The sequence below is a fragment of the Cervus elaphus genome, chromosome 16, assembly GCF_910594005.1.
Source record: "Cervus elaphus chromosome 16, mCerEla1.1, whole genome shotgun sequence".
Lineage (NCBI taxonomy): Eukaryota > Metazoa > Chordata > Mammalia > Artiodactyla > Cervidae > Cervus > Cervus elaphus.
This window is the reverse complement of record NC_057830.1, coordinates 9,994,920-10,009,735: the sequence shown is the minus strand read 5'-3', so window position 1 is coordinate 10,009,735 and position 14,816 is coordinate 9,994,920. Positions and strand designations below refer to the sequence as shown.

The 14,816-nt window shown below is 42.6% G+C and overlaps 1 protein-coding gene across 4 annotated transcripts in view; it reads left to right on the top strand.

Moving 5' to 3' along the window:
* Window positions 1–14,816, top strand: part of SLC31A1 (solute carrier family 31 member 1) — a 33,922-nt gene that overhangs the window by 6,875 nt on the left and 12,231 nt on the right. The window contains exon 2 of one of the 4 annotated variants that reach the window (XM_043927804.1): window positions 5,591–5,666. The exons of 2 other annotated variants lie outside the window; for them this stretch is intronic. The gene's annotated coding sequence lies outside the window, so the exon portion shown is untranslated. The remainder of the gene's footprint in view (window positions 1–5,590; window positions 5,667–14,816) is intronic. One more of the 4 variants, XM_043927805.1, reaches the window with a different exon arrangement.

Below are 14,816 nucleotides of genomic sequence, written 5' to 3'. Positions count from 1 at the left end.
CTGTTAAGGATAGCCCTGCAACAAATGATTTTGTTCATATAACATTTCACATGTGTCAGTTTATCTGTAGAATAGATATTTAGAAGTGAAATTGTAAATGAACAGTGAGAGAGATGAGAAGGTATCATTTCCTTAAAAATATCTTGATTTAAGTAAGGGCCAAGTATAAGCAGTCTCATCAAAATGATGTTGAACTGAGTACTTGCCAAAAGTCACCACATCACAATCCTTTTTCTAGTGTTATTCAGTGAAGTATTACTCAGGGTATTATTACATTGTAAAAGGAATATTATAAGCTAAGGACAAAAGGGGACTGTCTCCTAGCTACTTTTACCAGTAGTTGCCATGTAGATTAGTTGTTTTTTACAGTCCATGTATGGACTGAAAGTGGAAAAAAAAGATAACTTAAGAGCACCTAATATCTGTCTGTTTGTTTATATGTGTTTCTTTTACTGGCTTCCCAGGTTTTCTTTTTTCACTGATTGTGGGATGAGTTATAACTTTGTAAAATGGGTGATACCGTAAGAATCTCTTGCCTTTTAGAGGAGCTAGAGACCTCAAAGCAGACCAGAATTAAATCATCCCCTCCTACCTTTTTGACCAAACCCACTCACCTTTCTTCCCTCCCTTCCACACCTCCATCCTTTCTCTAGGTGTCTTAAGCCATTTGCAAAATCTGCTGTGTAAATAGCAGGTTTCAGCTAGAGCCTCCATCCTCCTCATTGCCAAATTTCCTATAACCCCTGGGGCAGGAGGAGAAGGGGACAACAGAGGATGAGATGGTTGGATGGCATCACCGACTCAATGGACATGAGTTTGAGCAAGCTCCAGGAGTTAGTGATGGACAGGGAAGCCTGGCGTGCTGCAGTCCATGGGGTCACAAAGAGTTGGACACGACTGAGCGACTGAACTGAACTGAGAGGGTACTTAGTAAATACTTCCTGACTGGAGTTTGGGTAGATGTCAGAGTCATCTAATCTAGCTTCAACTTTGCTACCCTCTCAAGGTGACATCTTCGTTTTACCTGCACAGTGTGACACACCCTCAAGCCCACCAGTATGCATACACGACATGATTCAGGAAGAGACAAAAGACCACGTCAGTTATCCTGGAGAGGAGTTTGTGTCTGTGTATGTTTAAGGAAAGGTACACACACACATCAGGCTTCCCTGCTGGCTCAGACAGTAAAGAATCTGCCTACAATGCAGGAGACCTGGGTTTGATTCCTGGGTGGGGAAGATCCCCTAGAGAAGGGAATGGTAACCCACTCCAGTGTTCTTGCCTGGGAAATCCCATGGATAGAACCTGGCAGGCTACAGTCCACGTGGTCACAAAGAGTTGGGCAACTAACTTAGACTTAGCAGGTAACACACACACACAATCCGTCTGGCTCTGGGTGCCACTGTTTGTGCTGCAGTTAAAAAATTGGAGCCTTATTTATTAAGCTACACGCAAGTGGTGATTGTGGATTTAGACTTGAGAAAGTGAAAGTGTTAGTCACTTAGTCATGTCCGACTCTTTGTAACCTCATGGACTGTAGCCTGCCAGATTCCTCTGTCCATGGAATTCTCCCGGCAAGAATACTGGAGTAGTTAGCCATTCCCTTCTCCAGGGGATCTTCCCCACCCACAGATCAAACCTGAGTCTCCTGCATTGCAGGCAGTTTCTTTCCCGTCTAAGCCACCAGGAAAGCCTGATTTAGACATATTCAGTAGGAATAACCTACTTATTTTGAGTCTTCAACTCAAAATAAACATGTATTTTTTTATTCCTGCAGATCTCATTTTATGTGTATATAATCATGAAGATAAACATGAATATTAGATGAACACAAACTCTGTCAACCTATGGTTTTAGAATAAAGAAACCTGTCTATGGGCCATGCTTTAAGTACTCATAAATTCTCTGTGGCATGGCTCTGATAATCTCTGTGGGACAGAAGATGACTAGGCTTACTTATGGACTGTAGTGAGGTGAGAGGAGTATAGGGCCTAGCATGTAAGTTACCCAGATGGGTCCCATCTTTTCAAATATAAGCTTTTTTTAATTCCAGATTCCCAAGGAAAATTACTGCTAGGGAGTGCCAATGAGATGCCTCACTAGACTTCTTTCTGCCTGTGATTTGGACAACTTGTAAAACGCCCACGAACTTTCTAGAAACTAACCATGAAAAGAGTTTCGTTTATTATGGCTTCAAAAATACCAAGGTGTATGGTGCTGTGTTATAGCTTAGAATTAAGGGGTAGAGTTAATTACCTCTTACCTATTCTTAAGAAACTTAGAATGTAGAAAATATAAGATGCGCAAAAACATCTTATAATGTATATATTTACATTTCAAGGTTGCACTTTGAGCAATCTTTTTTCCTTCTCACAATCCTAATGAAACGTCTTTAGAAATATACAAACAAGAGAAGGTATGTTGTCATGATTTACAATAAATATTTGATCTTCATCCCATTTCTGGCTCAGAGCTAAAACCCTTGGAACTTCCTAAGTGGCTAGAGTTGGGTTTCCCTGCTAGCTCTAGTGGTAAAGAACCTACCTGCCAGTTCAGGAGACAAGAGACATGGGTTCAATCCCTGAGTCGGGAAGATCCCCTGGAGAAGGAAATGGCAACCCACTCCAGTATTCTTGCCTAGAGAATTCCATGGACAGAGGAGCCTGGCAGTGTACAGGCCATGGTGTCGCAAAGAGTCAGACACAGCTGAAGCAACTTAGCACAGAGTTATCAAGGTGTCTTTTGTTAGATTAATAAGGTAACTTCTCTAAGGATGGGGGCTAGTTGCCTGTGAAACCAACCACAGTGACTAGAAGGTTGGAACTTTTGGCCCCTAACTTCCTGGTAGGAGAAAGGGGCTGAAGATTGTGTTTAATCACCCATGGCCAATGGTGGAATCAATCATGCCTATTTAATGAAGCCTCCAAAAAACCCCAAGTGGACAGGATTCTAAGAGCTTCCAGGTTGGGAAACCAGAACGCTAACATGTACCCCCATGCCAGCCCCAACTTACAAAGAGAGAAGTTCCTTTGTTCAGAACTTCATCCTATATATCTCTTCATCTGGCTGTTGACTTGTCTGCTTTAATATACTTTGTGATAAATCAGTCAGCAATCTAATAAGTAAATGAATTTTCTTTGTTCTGTGAACCATGTGACGCTAGTGGTAAAGAACCTGCCTGCCGATCTAAGAGATCTAAGAGACCTAAGAGACACGGGTTTGATCACTAGGTCAGGAAGATCCCCTGGAGGAGAAAAAGGCAAGCTACTCCTGTATTCTTGCCTGAAGAATCCCATGGACAGAGGATCCTGGCGGGCTGCAGTCCTTGGGGTTTCAAAGAGTCGGACACAACTGAAGCGACTTAAGCACCCATGAGCCACTCAAGCAAATTTTATAGAACTCGAGAAGAGATTGTGGGAGCTTCTGACTTAGAGCCAGTGGATCACAAACACAGGCATGCAATTGACCTCTGAAGTGAAGGCCAGTCTTGTGGGACTTTCTAATCTGCATAATCTGATGCTATCTCTGAAAAGATAGTGTCGGAGTTGAGTTGAATTGCAGGACACCCCGCTAGAGTTGGAGAATTTCTGGGCGGCAGGGAAACTACCCATTAAAAAATCATCTTTTATCATTAGAAAATAGAGATTAAAGAAGCCTGAAACTTGGAGACATTTCAAAGACTATAAATGCAGATTGGAATCAAATTGAAGCAAATGACTGACCACCTGATTTGACATGGGTGAAGAACATCCTTCCCTGTGAAGTGCAGTGGATAGGGTTCACTGGCACACCCTGAACACTCCCACAATGAGAACGACAAAGGTCAGAAAGAAAAGTTAGCTGTGGAGTAGCTATGTGTGCGTGCTCCTCTGCGTGCTTAGTCGTGTCTGACTCTTTTGTGACCCAATGGACCATAGCCCGCCAGGCTTCTCTGTCCAGGGGATTTCCCAGGCAAGAATACTTGAGTGAGTTGCCATGCCCTCCGCCAGGGGATCTTCCCGACCCAGGGGTCAAACCCCTGCATCTCCTGCATTGCAGGCAGATTCTTTACCCGCTGAGCCTCCTGGGAACCCAAGTGGGAAATGATTGAGGGACAAATCAAAGGATTGGAGGGGATTATACCTATGCCAAATTTAGAAAGAACAGTAGATTAAGAAGTAACAATAATGACTATTTATCGAGGGCTTACTGTGTTTAGGCGCTGTGCTAAGTTCATGTTTAAGTGCACACTGTCACAAGATAGGTGCCGTTCTCATTGCTGTCTTCATGGAAACTAAGTATGCTTCTGCCTCAGTGAGCTCTTCATAACAATCCCTATGAGGTAGGCTACTTTTATTACTTGATTTTAGAGCTGAGGCCAGAGATATTGAGTAATTCACCCAAGGGCCCACAACCAGCAGGTACAGTTTTACCAGTTAGAGATTGAGTATAACTTCCTTGCATACTTGGAGAGCCGCCATAAAAAAGAAAATATCTCTTCTGCCCACAACTTCCTCCTCCTGTTTTTTGTTGTTTATTTTTAGTGGTCTATTCAGGATCTCAAACTGAACTCCCATTTTCAGACAAGCAGGAGCTGATGGTTAGGGACAGGCCCTGGAGTGCTCGGCTGGGAGCCAATCTTAATTTCATTAATCACATTGGGAACTATTCCCACAGTGTGTCAAATTCCAAAGGTGAGCCATTTTATATTAAATTTAGTGTTGGCCCAGAAAGTTCTTTGATTATTAGGTGGTTGAGTTCAGTTCAGTCGCTCAGTCATGTCCGAATCTTTGTGACCCCATGGACTGCAGCACCCCAGGCTTCCCTGTCCATCACCAACTACCAGAGCTTGCTCAGACTCATGTCCATTGAGTTGGTGATGCCATCCAACCATCTCATCCTGTGTAAAGAATCTGTCTACAATGCAGGAGACCCAGGTTCAATCCCTGAGTCAGGAAGATTTCCCAGAGAAGGGAATGGCTACCCACTCCAGTAATCTTGCCTGGAGAATTCCTTTAATGTGCTTTACAGACTTGCCAGGACCCTTAGATAACTTGATGTTGGTTTACTCTGAGTATAGGGAGTATTCATTTCTTCCTCCCAGTAGAAATAGGTCTGTATTTCTTTCCAAGCTCCCTAAAAACCACAACTTTGTTTCCTTATCTCAATTTTTCAGAATTGCTGCAGAAAGTACATAGCTACCTTTGTTTTTTGTTTGTTTTGTTTCCTTTTGACTGAGCTGTGCAGCATGGGGGTTCTTCCTTTTCCTATCCAGGGATTGGACTCATGCCCCCTGCAGTGAAAGCATGACTGATGTCTTACGCATTGGACCACCAGGGAAGTCCCTAACACCTTTATGTTAAGTGACAGGGCCGCAAGAGTTGGGTGAAAGTCCAATGATATGAGTAATAAAATGATCACTGGACTTGAGGTCAGAATCTGGATTCTAATTGCAGACTGTCACTAGACCTGCCACATGACCTTGACTAGTCAGTTAACCTTTTGTACCTCTATTTTGCAGCTATAAAAGTAAGTAGCCATTCTTGTTTAATCCAGTCCTGTCTTTCACATGCGGTTAGGTCTAGCAACATACTACATTGCGCTTGCTCAGCAGGAAAACCTGGGAACGTGCTGGAAAGAAAGTTTACTATTGATTGGACCCAGACCTAGAAGCATTCAATCAACAGGTATTTATTGAGTACCAATGTAAATGGTATATTCGACTCCACATAGTCTAAAGTAGGCCTTACTATGCATTCCATGAACAAGATGTGAGTAGTTTTCTTCAGCCTTGTTATTGAGCACTCATAGAACATAACCCACAAAGTAATAATAATGCTTTTATGTATGTTACATGGTCTTTTTCTCTCAGTATTTCTTGCCATTCATTATCTTATTTTAATGATACAAAAACCCTGAAAAGAAACAAGACAGATGTTATCTCATTCCCCTGAGTTTCAGATGAGATGCCTAAACTCGGAGATCAGCAGTGGTTCTCAGGGACTACCCTAGTGGCGCAGTGGTTAAGACGCTGTGCTTCCAAAGCAGGGGCCATCAGTTCGACCCCTAGCTGGGAAACTAAGATTCCAACATGTCATGAAGTGTGGCAAAAAAAAAAAAAGAGTGGTTCTCAAAGAAGCAGCAGCGTGATTCTGCCCTCAAGGGGATATTTGGCAAAATCTGGAGATATTTTGGATTGTCACAGCTGGAATAGTGGTTCTGTCAGTGAGTAAAGGCTTGGAGTACTGTTAAACTTCCTATAGTGCACGGGACAGCTCATACAGCAAAGGATTGTTCAGTGAGGTCAAAATTGAGAAACTGGCATTGGCGCTTTATCCCCAAAGAATACAGAGTGATGGAGTTGGATGCAGCAGAATCCAGATCTCGGACTCAGTCTAGTATATTCTCCACTGCCCTTAGCATTAAAAACTGGAATCACGTAAATTCTGGGTTTATTGCTAGTGTTTTGTGGAATGAAAAGTGGGGCTTGTCAAATATCATGGTTGAAGATTTCCATGTTTAGTACAGATTGTATAATCCAATAACAATCCACTAGGCAGGTGCTGTCTGGGGAGCTTAGTCTACCTTCATCATATTTTTTACCTTACTGAGCACCTACCAAATTTGAGGGAGTTAGCCAAGTGCTATTGAAGTCGGAACACAGCCCCTTTAGCAGGCTCTGCATAGTACCTACTGCCTGTCGAAAGACTCATGAGACTTCTATAGGAAATGTCACTAAGATACTCAGAAAGTAGCAGAGCCAGGATTTGAATCTTACCTGACTCATGCTCTTAACAACATTCTCTAAGCTTAACTCCCTCCTACAGAAGTTGACCTGTGACTTTAGAAGCTCTTACAATCCAAGATAGTCCTTGGAGAGTATTCTTCAGTTTTGCCCCTCAAACCATTAAATAACCCAGAGATTAGAAGGCTCGTCTAATCCTTTGGAAGTTTTAACAGATGTCTTTCTGGATTTGGGGAAATTAAAGGATTATGGTTCATGGCTCTGTAAGGAATTTGTTTTTTTCCATCTGTGAATGCCTCACAGAAAACTAGAGCAGAAAATATTATTAGGTAAGAACAAATAAAGGCCAGTTATTCTACCCAGCCAAGTATTCTATTAAAATCTAAATCTGGTCACATCACTCCCCTGCTTATTACCCCTAAATAGCTCCCAGTTGCCCTTGGAGTAAAATTTAGTCTGCTCTAAATGACCTGTAAGGCCTTTTTCACTGTACCCCTTCTGCCTGTCTCCAGCCTCACTGGTCTTCTCTTCCTCGTACTCAATGTGTTCTATTCATACTGACCTTGAATGACCTTGATTCCTTTCTTGGCTCAGGGGTGCTATTCTCTGCCCATCTACCCATCTCCAGTAATTTTCAGCCTGCTTAAATGTTACCTTAAGAGGGCTTCTCTGTTCTCTCTTCTACCTACCCCTGCTCCGTCTAAGTTAGTTCTTTTACTGTTATTCTCCTAGCACAGTACCATGTTTACTTCCAACTATATACTTAAACACATTTACTTATTTACATATTTAACGAGAGTTTCCTCCTCTAGGGTAAGTTTTGCAAAGGCAAGAATCTTGTCTTTTGCATCTGGGTCCTTGTAAGTAGATATAAAGCCTATGTGGGTTTTGTAAGAATTAAATAATTTCGGGTGAATGAGTATTTTGTCCAGCGCCCTTCCAGGTGCAGTAAGGAGGTATGAATTAGTAACGTGCCCTCTAAGAACTTTGCTGTGTGTATGTGGTGTTTTTTATCTTGTATTTTAGGAACTGTAAGTCAGTGTTCCATAAGAGAAGATTGCTAAAGATATCCAGTAAAAGGCAATTTCTTCTGTCAGGAATTCAAGGAAAACCTCATAGAAGAGGTGGCATTTTAACTTAGCCTTAAAGAATGAACTAGATTGTACACTCCAAACAGCAAGGGCCGTATTTTAACTTTATCCTACTACTGGCTTCCCTTGTGGCTCAGCTGGTAAAGAATCCACCTGCAATGCGGAAGGCCAGAGTTCGATCCCTGGGTTAGGAAGATCCCCTGGAGAAGGGAAAGGCTACCCACTCCAGTATTCTGGCCTGGAGAATTCCATGGACTGTATAGTCAATGGGGTTGCAAAGAGTCGGACCCGACTAAGCGATTTTCACTTCACTTACTTCTGACACATTTTAAGTGCACTATAAATGTTGAACAAATAATGATAGGATTTTCACATATTCAGAAGATGGGATGGGGACTCCAGAGCCTAAAAAGCTACAGCTATCAAAGTACTAAATTTATTCAGGAAGAGTGAATGGATGACTTTCAATGGAATATCTGAATGTGAAGAGGATTAGATTGGGGTAAGGCTGAGAAGGAAATCTGTATCAGAGACATAAATAAATGCCAGTGAAAGTGAAAGTCACTCAGTCGTGTCTGTCGCTTTGGGTCCCCATGGACTATACAGTCCATGGAACTCTCCAGGCCAGAATACTGGAGTGGGTAGCCTTTCCCTTCTCCAGGGGATCTTCCCAACCCAGAGATTGAACCCAGGTCTCCCACATTGCAGGCGGATTCTTTACCAGCTGAACCACAAGGGAAGCCCAGGAATATTAGAGTAGGTAGCCTATCCCTTCTCCAGTGTTTCTTTCCAACCCAGGAATCTAACCGGGGTCTCCTGCATTGCAGGTGGATTCTTTACCAACTGAGTTTTCTGGGAAGCCCCAAATGCCAGGTAGTGGACATAAAATAAATGATGAGAAGGGTGAGGTGAAGATACTTCTGTGTCTCTTTGCAGACAGATTAGTTTGTGGGAGTAAAACCTAAAATGCAAATCATGGTTTGAGAAATACATGCAAATAGTATCTGGATACTGGTTTCACTGGAACTGCTGGTTCTATTATCAACACCATCACCAAAAAACAGCAAAATGCAGGCTCCTATGAAACACTTCCTATGCTTGGTTTGGCTGGAAAGAGAGTGTTTGCATCCTTGTATTTCTGGAATGGAAACATCCTGAGGGGTGTTATAACAGTTGTTACAGAATTTGGTTATTACTGAATAGCTGCATCTGATGACTTATAAAGTCCTTCCAGGCTCTGGGGGGCCGGGGCGGGGGGGCGGGGGGGGGGGGAGGGGGGGACGCTGTGTGGCACAAGGATCTTAGTTCTCCAACCAGGGGTTGAACCCATGTCTTCTACAGTGGAAGCATGGAGTCTTAACCACTGGACCACCATGGAAGTCCTAAAGCACTTCCAATTCTTAGTGAGATTTCTATGACCCACAAATTGAGAGGCAGGGCACTAGGTTTTATCTTGAGGTGGTCTGCTGATAGATGAAGAGATGGCTCATTCATCTCTTTCTAGGTCTACTTGTTGAAGCCAGACTTCTTAGCTGAGTCAGGAGGCTAAGCATCCAAGAGGAACTTACTAAATGTCTGCAGTTGATGAAGATGAGGACTTGGAGAAACACTCCAACTGTTTCTCTTACATTATCTCAACAGTGTTCTATCAGGTGATAACTAAAACAGACAGATTGAAAGAGCATAGAAAAAAAAATCGGGCTATTTGAGACCTAGTCTCAGTTGGGAGTCATGAAGAAAGGCACATTGTGGTATGAATGGTCAGAGGTTTTAGAACTAGACCTTGCAAGAGGAGGAAGATTTGTTGCATTTAGAGATTGTAAGGATGGGCCTTGCAGCCTAGAGAAACAATGTCAGCGAAGACACCAGACAGCAAAGTGTGGTAAGAGTAGAAACTGGACTAATTAGACTTGTTTGGCTGAAACACAAAGTATCTATAGGCAGAAAGGTAGGCTGAGGCCTTTATTTTAAAGATCTATTATCTTAGAACAAGGAGGTTAATAGACAATGGAGAGGTTGGTAGGCAGTGGAATGTTGGGGACAGGTAAGTAGAGCCATGCTTTAGGTAGATTGATTTGTCATTGATGTATCACATAGGATGAACAGAGGGCAGAAGTACCCTGAGAAAAACCCAAGTTTGTAAGAGAGTGATTGTGAAAACCAGAGGCAGGCTGAGTGAATCTTCTAATTTATTTGGATTAGGAAAAGTGACCAAAATTTGACACTGAATAAACAGTAAGGCAGATTTAACAGAGAATAATCCCTGGGCCAGGAGTGAGGATATATAAGTTCTTGCCAGGGTACTTCCATAACTTTCTAGAATAACACTGAACAGGGTGCTTAAACTCTCCATGCCTTGGGCTTCCCTGGTGGCTGAGCAGTAAAGAATCTGTCTGCCAATACAGGAGATGCAGGTTTGATCCCTGGGTCAGGAAGATTCCCCTGGAGAAGGAAATGGCAGCCCACTCCAGTATTCTTGCCTAGGAAATCCCATGAACAGAGGAGCCTGGTGGGCAATAGTCCATAGGGGTTGCAAAGAGTTAGACACAACTGAGTGATTAATACTTTCACTTTTCACTTTCTGTGCCTTGGATTCTCTGAAACAAGAAGAGGTACTGTGAGGATTTGTTGTTGTTATTCAGTCAGTCAGTAAGTCATGTCCGAATCTTTGTGACCCTGTGGACTGCAGCATGCCAGGCTTCCCTATCCTTCACTATCTCCTGGGCTTTGCTTCAGCATCAGTCTTTCCAGTGACTATTCAGGGTTGGTTTCCTATAGGATTGACTGGTTTGATCTTGCAGTCCAAAGGACCCTCAAAAGTCTTCTCCAACACCACAGTTTGAAAGCATCAATTCTTTGGGACTCAGCCTTCTTTAGGGTCCAACTCTCAAATCTGTCCATGACCACTGGAAAAACCATAGCTTTGGCTATATGGGCCTTTGTCGGCAAAGTAATGTCTCTGCTTTTTAATGTGCTGTCTAGTTTTGTCATAGCTTTCCCTCCAAGGAGCAAGCATCTTTTAATTTTGTGGCTGCAGTCATCACCTAGAGTGATTTTGGAGCCCAGGAAAATAAAATCTGCCACTGTTTCCATTTTTTCCCCATATAGTTTTTTTCCCCATATGAAGTGATGGGACTGGATGCTGTGATCTTAGCTTTTTTAATGTTGAGTTTTAAGCCAGCTTTTTCGTTCTCCTCTTTTACCTTCCTCAAACAGCTCTAGTTCCTCTTTACTTTCTGCCATTAAGGCGGTATCATCTGCATTGGGTATTTAAAAAATTAAGTTTGTCCTCAGCATGCTTTCTCTGCAAAATGATAACCCTCTTGTTTAATAATTATAGCTGTATAATTTGTCTTGCAATCAGTTCCTCCAGGACAAACAGGCTTCTCATCTCCTTTGCTCAGCCTGAGCAGATTAACTATTAAGTGGAGTGGAGATATAGAAAGATGAAGTTTATGATAGAAGGGGGTGGCCTTGAATCACCTGGAGTGAGTGAGTGAAGTCACTCAGTCATGTCCGACTCTTTGCGACCCCATGGACTGTAGCCTAACCAGGCTTCTCTCTCCATGGGATTCTCCAGGCAAGAATACTGGAGTGGGTTGCCATTTAAGCAAAGGCTTTCTTGTCTTACTCTGATTAGAATCAAATCATGGGTTTGCTTTCTGTCTTTTCCATAGATAGTTAGAATGAGATTCACAGGGCAGCTCCTGAGTTACCGCCTTTTGTACTAAAATGGATATTCTTAGCCAAGAACTTCAGTATAAAAGATCTACTCCCACTAATTCATAGCTCTTTTGTTCTAATAAAAACTTTTAGTCTGTGTAGCGTTTCATGTTTGCCTAGATCATTGTGTGTGTGCTTAGTCGCTCAGTTGTGTCTGACTATTTGCAACCCCAAGGACTGTAGCCTGCCTCTGTTCATGGGGATTCTCCAGATGAGAATACTAGAGTGGGTTGCCATGCCCTCCTCTAGGGGATCTTCCCAACCCAGGGATCAAACCTAGGTCTCTCATATTACAGGACAGTTCTTTACCATCTGAACCACCAGGGAATTGGCCACTCATAAATGGAAGCCCTTTAAGTTTTAAGTGTAACCGTTTGTCTCTGGCAATTGGTTACTATTGATGTATCTGATTAGTCTGATGTATGAGTGATACAGCCACATAGACTATGTTATCACTTGAGTGTATAGAGTGTAGTTTGGTTTCTTTCCACAAAAAGTGCTTTCAAGGAATCCTGCAACAGACTTATCATCTTTGCTATTGTTACTTCTTATGTTCCCTTACAATTGTTATTACTTAGACCCTGTTCAAGGGCGTGCATGGTAGCCAGACTTAGATCACAAAATGGCTTAGGTCTAAAATGGCTTCTCTTATATCAAAAAACTATACCTGCTTCTTTTCCTCAGGGACCTCCTATGCTGCAGCTAAGAGCCAGTTTTGTCTCTATGATGGATCTGTTTCTTTGACTTTAACTTTTGTTTTGCATTGCTTTTGTTATTATGTTGTAGTTGCTCAGTCATGTCCAATTCTTTGCAACCCCAAGGACTGTAGCTGTCAATGGGATTCTCCAGGCAAGAATATTGGAGTGGGTTGCCATGCCCTTCTCCAGGGGAATCTTCCTGACCCAGGTTTCGAACCCTGGTCTCCTGCACTGCAGGTGGATTCTCTGAGCCACCAGGGAAGCCCCTTTGTCATTATAATAGTACATAATGACCTGCCTTGAGGAAGACTGCACCTCTGCTGGAAAAGTTTGAGGTTGGCCATTCCAGGAGATATTTGCAAGATAATGGTCTTTACTTCCTCAACTCCTACCTGTCTCTGTCCTGCAAATCACCTGGCATCCAGACCCAGACTAGATGGTTATTTTGAGACATTAGTCTGCTGTCTTCTCTGTCAGCCAGCTTTCCCAATAAAATCATATTCCTTGCCTCAATCTTCTGGTTAATTGGCCTGTCCAGCAGTGAGCAGACCGAGCTTGGACTTAGTAACACCTACACTATCTGTTTACAGTAGAGCTCACTTTTGTATTATCAACAAAGGCACAAACTTAGAAGGGAAAATGGTAGCTTTAGGTTTTGTTTGTTTTTGGCACTCAGCCTTACAGCATATGGGATCTTAGTTTCCTGACCAGGGATCAAATCTGTGTCCCCTGCATTGGAAGCTCAGAGTCTTAACCACTGGACTGCCAGGGAAATCCTGGTAGCCTTAGTTTTATTGAAAATTTTTTTTAAGGATAGAATCTAAGTTTTCTTTCTTTCCTTTTCATTTTTTATTTTTTTAATGGTAAGGACTTCCCTGGTGGCTTAAATGGTAAAGAATCTGCTTGCAATTCAGGAGACCCAGGTTTGATCCCTGGGTGGGGAAGATCCCCTGGAGAAGGAAATGGCAACCCACTCCATTCTTCTTGCCTGGAGAATCCCATGGACAGAGGAGCCTGGTGGGCTTTAGTCCATGGGGTTGCAAAGAGTCAGACATGACTGAGTGACTAATACAGTGTTGGTGGTGGGGTTTTGGAAATTATTCTCCAGAGTTCTGTCTTTATAAAGCTATAGTTATGGCACATGCCCTATCCCCTCCCAATACATGCCAAATTTAATCTGGGGAGAACTCTGATTTTAAGGTCTTTACCATTTCTTTTTTTCTTATTGGCCTGACTTATTTTCTTGCTACCTCTACTGTCTCATTTTCCTAAACTGTTATTTAATGCATTGATATGGCAGAACTCTGGGAGTCAAAAATCTTTGCCAGTTCTGGCTAGAACCTGTGTATAAACTTAAGATTTACTCACACCTAATACACAGGACTGGAAAAGGTCAGTTTCATTTCAATCCCAAAGAAAAGCAATGCCAAAGAATGCTCAAAATACCACACAATTGCACTCATCTCACACGCTAGTAAAGTAATTCTCAAAATTCTCCAAGCCAGGCTTCAGCAATACGTGAACCCTGAACTTCCAGATGTTCAAGTTGATTTTAGAAAAGGCAGAGGAACCAGAGATCAAATTGCCAACATCTGCTGGATCATCGAAAAAGCAAGAGAGTTCCAGAAAAACATGTATTTCTGCTTTATTGACTATGTCGAAGCCTTTGACTGTGTGGATCACAATAAACTGTGGAAAATTCTAAAAGCGATGGGAATGCCAGACCACCTGACCTGCCTCTTGAGAAACCTACATGCAACAGTTAGAACTGGACATGGAACAACAGACTGGTTCCAAATAGGAAAAGGAGTACGTCAAGGCTGTATATTGTCACGCTGCTTATTTAACTTATGTGCAGAGTACATCATGAGAAACACTGGGCTGGAAGAAGCACAAGCTGGAATCAAGATTGCTGGGAGAAATATCAATAACCTCAGATATGCAGATGACACCACCCTTATGGCAGAAAGTGAAGAGGAACTAAAGAGCTTCTTGATGAAAGTGAAAGAGGAGAGTGAAAAAGTTGGCATAAAGTTCAACATTCAGAAAACTAAGATCATGGCATCTGGTCCCATCACTTCATGGGAAATAGGTGGGGAAACAGTGGCAGCCTTTATTTTCTTGGGCTCCAAAATCACTGCAGCCATGAAATTAAAAGACGCTTACTCCTTGGAAAGAAAGTTATGACCAACCTAGATAGCATATTAAAAAGCAGAGACATTCCTTTGCCAACAAAGGTCCGTCTAGTCAAGGCTATGGTTTTTCCAGTGGTCATGGATGGGTGTGAGAGTTGGACTGTGAAGAAGGCTGAGTGCCAAAGAATTGATGCTTTTGAACTGTGGTGTTGGAGAAGACTCTTGAGAGTCCCTTGGACTGCAGGGAGAGCCAACCAGGCTATCCTAAAGGAGATCAGTCCTGGGTGTTCATTGGAAGGACTGATGCTGAAGCTGAAACTCCAATACTTTGGCCACCTCATGTGAAGAGTTGACTCATTGGAAAAGACCCTAATGCTGGGAGGGATTGGGGGCAGAAGGAGAAGGGGATGACAGAGGATGGATGGCTGGATGGCATCACCGACTC